Below are 13,509 nucleotides of genomic sequence, written 5' to 3' on the forward strand. Positions count from 1 at the left end.
TCAGAACACATCATTCTCCTCCTCCCCGTCATACTTAGAATAAAGAGCATATGGCCGACTGTGGCTCACACAGCCCGCGAGCTTCTGCCACATCTCCTAGCACCCCTCCCTCCCTCTCCACAGCAATCTAGGCAAGAGGGCCTCCTATGAGTTTCTTTAACAGATTTCCTCCATCCTCCTCCATCTCCTGGAATATTCTGTTTGTTTTTTTTTAACTTTCATTAGAGACTTTATTACCAATCCAGTAATTCGGTCTGGGTAGCCCTTTGAGTGTCTTTTAATTGCGAAATAATTCACATACCGTAAAATTCACCCTTTTAAAGTCTACATTTCAGTGGTTTTTAGTGTTTTCATAAGATTGTGCAGCCATCACCAGTATCTAATTCCGGTACATTTTCATCAACCCAGAAAGACACCGTGTACCCACTAGCGGTTACTCTCCTTCTGTGTCCCCCTCCTCCAGCCCCTGGCAACCACTACTCTACTTTCTGTCTCTCTGGATTTGCCTATTCTAGACATTTAATATAAGTGGAATCCTGTAATGTGTGGTCTTCTGTGACTGGCCTCTTTCACTCAGCATGATGTTCTCCATGTTGTACACAAATCAGTACTTCCTTCTTTTTATAGCTGAACAATATTCCACTGTACGGGTGTGCTGTGTGTTGTTTATCCATTCTCCATTTGATGGCCATTCTGCGATATTCTTACTTCCATTCTCCACATGGCTTCCTTCTCCTTTCTCTTCAGTTCTGTGTTGAAACTCACTCTGGTTTCCTACATAGTATTTCTTACCGTTTGTACTTACGAATATATTTGTTTCCCTGTTTGTTTATCTTCTGTCCCCTGTTCTGGACTGTGCATTTTGTAAGGGCGTGGACTCTATCTGCTTTTGTTCACTGTGTCTACCACCCTGCCCTGCACAGTGCCCAGCGCAGGGTACTGCTTAATAGTTGCTGGATGAATGACTCAGTGTATCTCATCTTGTTCTCATTTTACCTCCTCCTAAGGCAAAATGATTGTAACCCTGTTCTGTGGGAAATTCCATATCTAGCTTTCTACTTGCTGTATCTAGCTCTCTACTTTAAATAGTGGCAGGCTGCTGGAAGGATTTCTGCGGTGTAAAACACTGCTCCGTTGGTCATCTGCTGCGTAAGTCCACGGTATCATTTGAAAGTGCATGTGGCTGCCAGTAGGAGAGATCAGAAGTAACAATGGTGTAAACTCAATGGAAGGTGGTTTCTCTTGTGAGTAAAATGTCCTGAGATCTGCAGTCTGGGGCTGGGCTGGCAGCTCCACAGTCCTCAGGTAAAGCAAGATCCTTCTGTCTTTCTGCTTAACCATTGCTAGCACGAAGCTTTCAACCTTAAGGTGGCTTCATGGTCCACTGTGACTGCCGGAGTCCAGCCAGTGAGTCTGTAGTCCAGGTGGGAATCGGGGTAGGGAACGGGCACAAAAGTGTAGTCCAGCTCTTTGTTCTTGGTGAGGAATTTTCCTTGAAGTCCCACAATGTCTGCCTACCTCTTGTTGACCATCCCTAGCTGCAGGGGAGTTTGGGAGATGTAGTCTTAGCTAAGCATCCCGAGAAGAAGGGGGAGAATGGCTACTGGCTGGGCAGCTAGCACCAGCAGGTCTGTTTCCTGCCCCTGGTACCCTGGGCCATGGCAGCCAGCTTCTGCCCATTGGCCTGGGCCTTCAAGCCTCCTCCTTCCGCAAGTGGCCAGAATCAGAGCAGTGACTGTTTCTGTCAGGCTGACCAGAGGGTGAGGTTTTGAAGCCCCTCAAGGGCCTTCAGTCGAAAACACTGACCATGTCGCCAGCAATAAGAATGATGGTAGCTCACCTTTGTTGAACCCTTACTACATGCTAAATCCTGCTCTAAACATTTTTCATGGAGTCATTTACTTCATCCTCATCTCCATTTTACAGATGAGGAAACTGAGGCACAGAGAGGTTAAGTAACCCTAGACATTCTCGCTGTTAATAATGTTGTTTTTGTTCATTCTTCCCTTTCAATATATATAATGAATAAGAGGATTAAAAATAAAGCCTGACCTATTTTGGTAGATTGACCAGCGTTCTGTCTCCCATCTGATGAGCTGAGGTCTAGAGAGTGCTTTGTGGAAAAGCACTCGGCAGTTGAAGCCACACTGACAGACTGGTTTTATAGGAGTGCAGGAAGGGGCTTAACTCTTGGCACATCCAGCAAATGCCTGGTGACAGGAGGAAAAAGGATCCACAAGCTATGCAGGATTTCCCCGGCCCCTGAGCCTGCGGCCAGCAGACCACAAAGCAGTTGTGCCAGTGGGCTGGGCTTGGCCTTTAAAATCATGGTCTACCTGACTGCTCTTAGAGGTCTGTGGGGTGAAAGAAGGCTGTCTCCATTTCAGGTCCTCTGAGAATTAATTCAGGCACCAGGTCATCTTTCTGGATGCCTCTGATCAGCCATGCTTGGTGGAAATTTGTGATTCCCAAAGTTGACCTCTGAGTTGAGTCTTTTCGAGACACCTTCAGGTCCCTGTTAGTGACTGTTTGCAGACTCTCTGGGGTGATGGCACAGCACGTGGCCGCTGGAGTCTGGAGGTAGCAGGTGTTTCGGTTAGGAGTGCATTTGGCTGCAAGTATCAGACTACACAGGTGGCATTGTCACTTTAACACATTGGAGGTTGTTTGTGTCTTATAGCATCTGGAGGGAGATAATGTGGCTCAATGGCTTGGCAGAGTGAATGCCAGTGCTGCTCTGACTCTCTTGCCCCCTCATGGCCACAAGACGGCTGCTGCACCCCCCTTCCCCAGTGGGCCGGGGGACCCTGAGAGTTGAGCCCTTCTATTCTGAGTAGTGTTCTGGGGACAAGAGGGACCCTCTCAAATCCTGGTGTCATGTCCACATTCCAAGCTGGAAAAAGGCAGACTGACGAAGAGGCAGAGGACTGTGTGGATGAGTCTGACCCTCTTTGTGAAGAGAACAAACACGTTCCCAGATTCCCTGAATGAGAAACCTTCGCTTACCCCAATGTGAAGATATGCTTCTGCATTGTCTAGATACACTCGTATTTTCCTTTTGCATTTAGGTCTTGGATCCATCTGAAAACAATGTCTGAATGTAGAATGAGATGGGGCTCAAGGCTGAGCCTTTCTTCTTAACTCTGTGTTTGGGAAGCGGCATTGTTGGTAGTTCTGGAGCCAGACGCACTGAGTTCGAATCCTTCCTGGCTGTGCCACCTGCTTGGCTGTGGGATCTTGGGTAGGCTGCCCCACTCTGTGCAGCAGTTTTCTGGTCTGTTAAAATGGGGAATGCTGGTAGACCCGACTCCACAGGGTTGTTATGATGGTTAAATGAGTTGCTAGTTAACTTGAAAACAGTGCCTGGCATGTAGCAAAATCAAAGCAAAAACCTCGTGCTTCAAGCCAGAATGAGAATTTGCAAGGCCACGTAGGTCTGGGAATCCCAGACCCCAGTCAGCTGGGAAGGCGAAGCATGTCACTGAGGTCACCATCTCTTTCTCTTGACAAGAAATTGTCAAACTGTTACGAAGATGTCTGTTCCAGTGTACACTCCCACCTGCAGTGACTTCTCCTTATTCCATAACTTCAGTACGTTTGGCGGTGTCAAACTCTGATGTTTTGGCCAATCTGCTGTGCATGAGATGGTCATGCATTGATGCTTTTCCTGAGCAGTTTCTCTGCAGGGGTCTGTCGTGTGCCACTGTACCGCAGAGTTACTTGGGCTGGGCTGGAGGCAGGGCAGCCATTAGACCCTCCGGCACAGTGAAGTCCTCAGAGCCCCGTGTTCAGAGCCCATTACCATGATGCTTCCCTTGTGGGAGGGGAGGGGCTGGGGAGAGGACAGAAGATGAGGATGTAAGACCCTCGTAGTCAGCAGTACAGCCTTAGTCACATTTGTGGACTGAATCAATCAGTGAAAGAACCAGTGCTGAATCGTTAGCGTATGTTATTAATAGAATATAGGTCATAAGAGAAAACATGATTAATTACAAGGTGATCCCAGCAGCTGTTATACAGGATCGTGATTGAGGGCTTAGATTTTCCCAAGGCAAAGTCCTCTCTTCGCAAAGCAACGTTTCTTTGTTGGCAGGTGGGTAGAGGCAGTTAAATGAATGGAGATTTTCCTAAGTCACTGTTTCAAAGACAGGATGGGGATGGGTATAATGGGAATCTTCTCTAAATGAAGGACGACTGAACCACTTTATTAGTAGGGGAGTAGGTCCCCGATGCCGCAATGTGAATCTCTGGTAAAGTCTAAAAAGGAGAATGCAACTTGTAGCAGAAGGCCCCTGTGGGCTTGCTTCTCCTTCAGCTCAAATCTGAATGCCTAGATCAGCCACTTAGACACCTGGCCGCTCCCATCACCGCTTGGTCAGGAGGGGTGCATGTGGCCAGGCCCTCTTAGAGGTTGGGCGCCCAGGGGGTGTGTCCTGTTCCGAGACAGAAAGAAGAGAAAGCTGCCGTCTCTGGGCGCAGGGAGAGAAAAGAGCTAGTAGCCCTGGTCCCAGTCTTTGGGGCTCTTAATTCTGTGCACTGGAAAGGCGGGTGCCAGCAACAGTCACAGGCTCTGACCAGTCAGATTAGCCACCCCTTCTTCCTTCCTTGGTCTTCGTGGTGAGATGCGAATGGATGGTCTTTTCCATGTGAGTTGAGATGAAATACGAGGGAAGGAGTGCAGGAACAGGAAGGCTCAGGTGCACGGGCTGAGTCTGCCTTGGGGTCAGGAGAGCAGCGCCCTGGCTGGCTGGCTGGCCCTGCAGAAGCACCTCGCCCGGAGCCATGGCATGCAATAATGCCGGCTTCACAGGATTTCAGCGAGGCTGGAAACCAAGGTCATTAACATGTAAATACTTTGAAATGAGATATAAGCGATTGGTTTTCAGGATGTTGTTTGTGGAGTAATGGAACTTTTGTCAGACACTTCCCTGAAAGCCCATTTTTAAAAACAGAAAAAAGTGGAGCTGCTGTAGGTGAATGGGGATGCAGAGACCTGGAGCCTCGCCCGCTACCCCCCTTACCCTCTGCTGTCTCCCCAAGGACCATACTCAGGGGAGTTCAAGGTGAAACCTCCTGGGACTCTAGGGAGGCCTGGCTCTGCCTCCAGCTGGCCCTGGGCCCCAAGCAAGTCATCTCAGCATTCTGAACCTCAGTTTTCTTATCTGTCAAGTGGGCAGATCAGACTAGATTGGAAGAGTTCTTCACCCAGTTCCTATGAACAGAGGCTTCAGAGATCTTTGACATCCTTGAAGTAGGTGTGTGTGTGTGTGTGTGTGTGTGTGTGTGTGTGTGTGTGTTTCCTGGAGAGACACGCCATAGTTTTGTTTTGTCAGCTCCTCACAAGGATTGTATTCACTGGAACATGAAGGAGCGCTGTATTGATTTCTGAGGTCCCTTCCAGTTCTATCAGTCAGTTATTTCTGTTGTAAATGACAGAAGCTCCCCAACTCAAACTGTCTTAAACTGCAAAGGGAAGTTAATGGCTCTGGGACCTGAAATCTCAGAGCTAGCCTGACTGGAGTCTGCACTCAGGTATTCTTGTCAGGAATACACCCTTCACCACTGCTGGATCTGCTTCTTTCACCTTTGACTTTGTTCTTAGGTGTCCATCCCCTCCCTCAGGTGGCAAAGAAGCCTTCAATAGCCCCTGCCTTACACCCGTTTCTTTCCCCCAGTAATCCAGCAAAATTTCCAGGGCCAACTCTGATTGGCCTTGCTTGGATCATGTGTCTCTCCCAGAGCCAATCACTGTGGCTGAGGGGAGGAACCATCAGGCTCCGAGTCAGGGCCGGACCCGCTCTCACTCCCAGGTTCTCTCATCTTGGCTTCTACTTCTTGGTATACACCCTGGGAAGCGAGGTGTGCAGCCCTGTGACTGTGACTTATGTGACAGATGAGCGAGGGCTGTTGCTCTGGTAGGTGCTGGAGCTGCTGAAGCAATTCCAAGGGCATCTTCCCTTCCCAGGTGGTGTAAGAGGGGCTCTGGGATGTCTGGGGTCCTGGCTGAATTCCTGGTGCTGTAGCCTGCCTTTGCTGCCATTTCTACAACCCTTCAGCATCTGCTGCGGCCCCTCCTGTGTATCAGGGACCTCAAACTGATGGACATCACAGCTTCCTCCACTTGACAGGGAGTAGATTCTCAGCTCAGAGGGACGTGGCAGCACTGCACGTCACTGCTAATGTGCCTTTAAAGAGCCATGAACATCACTCTAGAGAAAGAAAGGGGGGAAAATGAGTGGCAGAAAAGCAATTTCTGATGCAATTTAAAAGGCAGTGATTACAATTTTACAGGAGCTTTATTGCAGGGGCTTTCTGATCATCCCAGGAATTTTTTTAATGGGAAGTCTGGTGATAAAGGAAAATGTTCTGGGTACTTCTGGTTCCCTCCTGGCCTGCCAAGCATCTTGAAAATCAAAATTGTTAGTGTTTCATAGACCAGCTTTAGGGATTGCAACTACCCAAGGTGCTGTTTCTGATCTTTCAAAGAGTGTGTGTTTTTCTGTATTTGCTGATTCAATGTATAGTAACTGTTTCTAATTTTATTTTATGCTTTCCTAAGTGGCTTGGTCGTAAGCTCTGGGAATTGTCAAGAACCCTACTCACTTCTTCCCTTCTATGTTAGTTGAGAGTCATTCGGTTGCGTGAACAAATAGAAATTCAGGTCAGCCTGCATTAAGTATAAAAGGAAATGTTTGAACTCACAGCCTGGAACATTCTATGTGTAATGGCTTCAGGGCTGCCAGGACCCTGTTTTCTTCCATCTCTTGGCTGCAGTCCGTTGTTGGTTTTATGGTCAGATAGGCTCTGAGGCAGCTCCACATATATATGCAACCAATTTAGCAGCCCCAGAGATTTCCCCGTAATCCCAGCACATGTCCTGAGACTGTTTAGTGGACCTAATCAGCCCGGCTTTGGTTCCAGGGCCACCCTGAGCCATGTCTGAGGCTGGGGACGGGGAAGAGGAGATGCGGTGGCTTTATTGGCCAGGCCTGGGTTTTGTGACACCACTCTCTCCCCTACCAACCCATGGATTGGGTCATTCCCACAGGAATTCCATGGGCTGAGTGAGAAAGATGAGGTTCGGAGGGCCGACCTGGAAAGGGAAATGGATGCAGGATGAACCAAAACCACCAATGCTCAGGACCCCTTCCCATACGAAACTCACGAGGATCTGAATCTGCCACACACCCCCTAGTTGTTACGTTCCCTGGGCACATGCTCCACCTTTACCCTGTCTCAGGGCTAGCATAGGGGTTCTTAATCTCAGGTCCACGGACCCTTGAAGGGTCCTTGGATGGAATTTAGAGGATTGTGAAGTTGACTGGGGAAAAAATTACATCTTTATTTTCTCTACTATCTAACTAAAATTTAGCATTTCCATTCCTTCTGAACAAGGACCAAAAACCACGTTGTATCAGCAACGCCTGTGACTTTGTCGCTGCTAGAGATCAAAACGTTTTCCATGGGCTTCCCTGGTGGAGTAGTGGTTGAGAGTCCTCCTGCCGATGCAGGGGACACGGGTTCGTGCCCCGGTCCGGGAAGATCGCACATGCCATGGAGCGGCTGGACCCGTGAGTCATGGCCGCTGGACCTGCGCGTCTGGAGCCTGTGCTCCGCAACGGAACAGGCCACAACAGTGAGAGGCCCACGTACCGCAAAAAAAACAAAAAACAAAAAACCAACGTTTTCCATGTCACATTACAGTTGTTGTAGATATTACAAGGTACTGTTTACACTCATCTCTTTCTAAATTACTGTAGTTATTGGACCCACCACTAAGATCTCATAATTTAAAGCATTCACAAAGAAGCACAAATATTACTGTATCTCAGGTTAGGTTTTGTTTTACAGATATTTTCTTTCGTTTTTTGTTTGTTTGTTTGTTTTTGCAGTATGCAGACCTCGCACTGTTGTGGCCTCTCCCGTTGCGGAGCACAGGCTCCGGATGCGCAGGCTCAGCGGCCATGGCTCACAGGCCCAGCCGCTCCGTGGCATGTGGGATTTTCCCGGACCGGGGCACGAACCTGTGTCCCCTGCATCGGCAGACGGACTCTCAACCACTGCGCCACCAGGGAAGCCCTGTTTTACAGATATTTTGATATCTGAATATAATCGATTTCCCTTGTCATCTTGTGTATTGTATTTTGTACATTTGAACACATGATTCTGAGAAGGAGCCCAAACCCTTCTTCACTAGGCTGTCAACAAGGGTCCCTGGCCTGAGAAAGGTAAAGAACCCCTTTTGGCTTCTCCAGAACCCCTAAGGGCAAGATTATTGAAGCTATCCTGATTCCTGGACTCTGGAAAGTAGGCCAGCTGCTTGCTAGGTTTCCTTCCTCTGAGGTCCCCTGGAGAAGCTGGCTGGCATTTGAGGTCGGCCTTGGCATGTGGACAGCATATGGACATGGCAGCATTGGGGAAGGATGGGGAGAGGCCTTGCCAGCCTGCAGTTAGCCCTGTCTTCATTGACCGCCATGACCACGTGACCTGGCCAGGTGGTCAGGAACAGGCACTGGAGGCAGGTTGCCTGGGTTCATCCCACCTGCAGCGTACTTTTGACTGGCTGGGCAGCCTCTAGGGTTACTGGGGGAGCGAAATGAGTCGGCACGTTCTGCTAGGATGGAGCCTGGCACATAGGGAGTGAGAGTCATTGTTTAGCGTACAGGAAGGTTCTAGGTTGTCCTCTCAGATCTCATCTCCCTGGCTTAGTAAGTGCCTGGCCTAAACCAAAATGTGATGGTGAGCAATGCAGACAGTAGCTTCTTGGCCTGGAGACATTCATTCATCCATGAAATACCCACTCAAATATGCACAACCATACTCAATATTCAAAAACATAAATTAATAATACAAAGTTACTGGGACTTCCCTGGTGGCGCAGTGGTTGAGAGTCCGCCTGCCGATGCAGGGGACGCGGGTTCGTGCCCCGGTCCGGGAAGATCCCACATGCCACGGAGCGGCTGGGCCCATGAGCCATGGCTGCTGGGCCTGCGCGTCCGGAGCCTGTGCTCCGCAACAGGAGAGGCCACAACAATGAGAGGCCCGCGTACCACCAAAAAAAAAAATTAAAAAAAATAATAATAATACAAAGTTACAAGCCAGTGCTTTTTCTCTGCCACTCCTCTGCTCACAGTTGTCTGAAGGCAGTGTCTTTATAATGGGCTTCCATCTGCCCCGTCACCTCCCTGCCCTCATGTCCTTCTCTCTCTCTCTCTCTCTCTCTCCACAACCCCCCCCACCACTGCCCTCCTGCCTCAGGTCCTGTGCAGTGGCCGTCCCTGTGCCTGGAAGGCTCTTTCCCAGATAGTCACCCAATTCGTGGTCTCCTGTCTTCAGGTCTCTGTCCTCAGGCCTCCTCTGACCTGCCTGTGAAGCAGCAGCCCGTTGCTCTCCTCAGCCTACTTAGTCTCCATCAAGGTGCCGCCGCTCCCTGGCTGAGGAGTGCGTTTGTTCAGTGTCTCCCTCCCCTGTTGGAGTGTCTGCCCCCTGAGGACAGCGACTTTGTCTTGGTCACGGGTGTACCCTCGGTGCCTGGCACGCAGCAGGCGTTCAATAAATATTTGTTGAGGGAGTGACTTCGTGAATGACAGGTGGATACTACAGCAGGAAGGCTCATGCTGGCCAAAGATATAACCTTGTTTTTTTTCTCTCCGCAGATGCACAGTCTTTGACCTCGGCCCTCCTGGGACCCTCAAGGAGCACTAGTGTCCAGAACATACTAAGGTTGAGTACTGAGATTCGTGTGACTTTCATTTGCTTAAGTTTTACGGCTCATACATGTAAACCTCTTTATTATTTAAAAAAATTTTTGTTTGAAAGAGTGCCAAGGGAAAGATGTGTGACTCCTTCCCTGTCCCTCCCAACACCCACAGTCTGACATCTTCCCTCCGAGGTCATTGCAGTCAGTAGTTGGGTGGGTGTCTGGCTGGACCTTTCTTCCTGCTCGTGAACATTCCTCCTTATCCAAATACACCCTCATTATTTTAATTTCTTACATAGAGAAAAAAGAAGCTGTGCTAGATGACGCTTCTGCAGCATGTTTCCCACTGTCCCCAGTGGTAGTGTATCTTGAAGATCTTCGTTCATAGCATCCATCAGTGTATCACAGTCTTTTTTTTTTAACTTTTCAATTTCCATTTTAAATTTTACACAGAGTGGAATTCACTTTTTGGTCTATGGTTCTTTGAGTTTAGGCAAATGCATGCCGTCGTGTGACTGCCACCACAGTTAAGATACAGAATGGCCCCATCACCCCATGTGTGGATGCGCTGTTTATCTATAGGCTAAAAGTATAGTGTAGGTAGTTACACGAAATTAAACTATGTACACATGATAAGTACTTACCTGTAATATAAAGATTTTGAATGTGTTATAATTAGGTTTCTGGGTTTCTTGCTAGTGAGCACCCTCTTTGGTTTCTTTGGCCCCGACCAAGTAAAGAAGGGGGCCTCAGGGTGTGGGGCAGTCCAGGTGGTAGTGGGGCATTCCTAAACGAGGATGTCAACCCTTGTTGGCAGGATGCCACAAGGGGCTTGGGAGAGGGGGTGCTGTCTGATCCTTGAATCACCAAGAGACCCCAGTAGCGTGGCAAGTGGGAGAACAGAAGATTCTGGCGTCCAGACTCTGGACGCAGATAGTGGTGTTGGCTGAGTTGCAGGGACCAGTCAGTCGTGTTTGGGAACTGAGTGCATCTAGACAGGGGGACTTCCCCAGCGGGCCATTGGTTAGGACTCTGCACTCTCACTGCCGAGGGCCTGGGTTCGATCCCTGGTCGGGGAACTAAGATCCCGTAAGCCGTGTGGCGTGGCCAAAAACAAAAGTTAAAAAAAAAAAATCTAGACAGTATCCTCTCCCTTGGCTGTTTCTTAGGTCCCTTCATGTTCCTTCATCCTGGCCTAAGGCTCTGCCCGGGTACCTGGAGCTTGTTTGTGGGACAGTCTCTTGGGGCCAGATTTCCATTAAGGGATGTTTCTTGGCACAATTCTGGTTTTTTTAAACATCTTTATTGGAGTATAATTGCTTTACAATGGTGTGTTAGTTTCTGCTTTTATAACAAAGTGAGTCAGCTATACATATACATATATCCCCATATCTCCTCCCTCTTGCGTCTCCCTCCCACCCTCCCTATCCCACCCCTCTAGGTGGTCATAAAGCACTGAGCTGATCTCCCTGTGCTATGCGGCTGCTTCCCACTAGCTATCTGTTTTACATTTGGTAGTGTATATATGTCCATGCCACTCTCTCACTTCGTCCTAGCTTACCCTTCCCCCTTCCCGTGTCCTCAAGTCCATTCTCTGTGTCTGCATCTTTATTACTGTCCTGCCCCTAGGTTCATCAGAACCTTTTTTTTTTAAGATTCCATATATATGTGTTAGCATACGGTATTTATTTTTCTCTTTCTGACTTACTTCACTCTGTATGACATTATCTAGGTCCATCCACCTCACTACAAATAACTCAATTTCGTTTCTTTTTATGGCTGAGTAATATTCCATTGTATATATGTGCCACATCTTCTTTATCCATTCATCTGTCGATGGACACTTAGGTTGCTTCCACGTCCTGGCTATTGTAAATAGAGCTGCAGTGAACATTCTGGTACATGACTCTTTTTGAATTATCGTTTTCTCAGGGTATATGCCCAGCAATGGGATTGCTGGGTCTTATGGTAGTTCTATTTTTGGTATTTTAAGGAACCTCCATACTGTTCTCCATAGCGGCTGTATCAATTTACATTCCCACCAACAGTGCAAGAGGGTTCCCTTTTCTCCACACCCTCTCCAGCATTTATTGTTTGTAGACTTTTTGATGATGGCCATACAATTCTGTATTAACTTCTTTATTTTAAAGGAATTTTAGACTTACAAAAAGTGACAAAAATAGTACAGAGAGTTCACATTATCTACCCTTCACCCAGCATCCCCAAATGCTACCATCTTATACAACTGTAGCACAACTATTAAAACTAGGAAATGAACACTGGTCTAGTACTATGAACTAAGTTATAGGCTTCAGTCATATTTCAACTAGTTTTTCTACGATGTCCTTTCTCTTTTCCAAGATGCTATCCAGGATCCTTACTGCATTTAGTTGTCATGTCTCTTTAATCCTCCTCCAATCCGCATCGGTTCCTCAGTCTTTCCTTGTCTTTTATGACCGTGACACTCTGGAAGAGAGCTGTCCTGCTATTTTGTGGATTGTCTCAGTTTGGCTTTGTCTGATGTTTCCTCGTGACAGGGCTGAGCTTATGCATTATTTGGCAGAGGTGAGGGGCCCGCCTCGGTGCACGGCACCAGCGGGTCCACGTGTCTCATCACTGGTGCTGTTAACCTGGATCACTTCATTCAGGTGCTGTCTGCTGGGTTACTCCACTGCCCAGTGTCTGCTGGGTTACTCCAGCAGGTACTGTCTGCTGGGTTACTCCACTGCCCAGTAACTGGTTTTTCCCTTTGCAATTGATAGTTATCTCGGGGGAGGTGCTCTGAGACTACACTTGTTTCTCCTTGAACTTGCACCTGCTCATTTTGGCATGCATTGGTAGGGTGAATCTTGCCTGCAACAGTTATCACTGTGGTATCTCCCTAATGGTGAATTTTGTACGTCCCTCATTTCTTCTACATTTATGAATTGTCCACATAATTGGTTCTGTTAAGGGAGACCTGTCCCTTCTCCCTCATTTATTTCAGTTATTCGGTTATTAGCATATATCTGTGTGGCGTCATAGATACTCATTTTAATCTAGCTCGTCCCTTTTTAATGCGGTAAAAGGTCCAGTTTCTGAGTGAATTCCTAGTATTGCCTCTTAAACCGCAGGAGGACCGGCGTCATTCCTACATGGTAACGAGCGCCTTAGGGACTGGAAAGCAGGAGACAGGGTTTCATTTGTTCCTTCATTCATTTCTTTCCTTCACTCAACAAAGGCCTCTGAGCACCTACTGTTATGGTCCAGGCGCTGGGGATTCAGGAATGAACAAAACAAACACAATCTTTTCCCTACAGGAACTGACATCCTACTGGAGGATAAAACAATAAGCAGACAAACGAGTAAATGTGGGGATAAGTACTACAGGGATCAGTAAAGCAGGAAAGAGGACTGACTGGGAGCAACAGTGATTTGATTTGATTTTAATTTTTATTTTTTTTGGCCACACCGTGCGGCATGTGGGATCTTAGTTCCCCAACCAGGGATCGAACCTATGCCCCCGGCATTGGGAGCACGGAGTCTTAACCAATGGACCACCAGGGAAGTCCAAGGGGGTGATTTTAGACCAGGTGATCCAGGAAGGCCTCTCTGAGGAGGCCCTGAAGGGAAGGAACAAGGCAGGACCCCGACCTAATTCTTCCATCTGCCAGCCAGGAGAGCTAAACGAATTCTCTCACTTCTGAACAGGGTTTCAGGAATTGTGGCAAACAGGAAAACGTGTTACCTCTCTGAGGGGCAGCCCCTACTGAGCTCTAGCCCATTTGTTGCCCTGGGGAAATGCCAAGTCTTGCCAGATCTGCTGATTT

General features: G+C 48.1%; 1 protein-coding gene across 8 annotated transcripts in view; it reads left to right on the plus strand.

The window, feature by feature from the left end:
• SIPA1L3 (signal induced proliferation associated 1 like 3) overlaps window positions 1–13,509 on the plus strand; it is a 236,409-nt gene that overhangs the window by 85,578 nt on the left and 137,322 nt on the right. For 6 of the 8 annotated variants that reach the window (XM_079907721.1, XM_079907722.1, XM_079907730.1 and 3 more), the window contains one exon: window positions 9,657–9,723. The exons of 1 other annotated variant lie outside the window; for it this stretch is intronic. The gene's annotated coding sequence lies outside the window, so the exon portion shown is untranslated. Of the gene's footprint in view, window positions 1–9,656; window positions 9,780–13,509 lie in introns of those variants that run through there. One more of the 8 variants, XM_079907727.1, reaches the window with a different exon arrangement.

Source organism: Stenella coeruleoalba (assembly GCF_951394435.1).
Source record: "Stenella coeruleoalba genome assembly, chromosome: 20".
In the NCBI taxonomy this organism is placed as follows: Eukaryota; Metazoa; Chordata; class Mammalia; order Artiodactyla; family Delphinidae; genus Stenella; species Stenella coeruleoalba.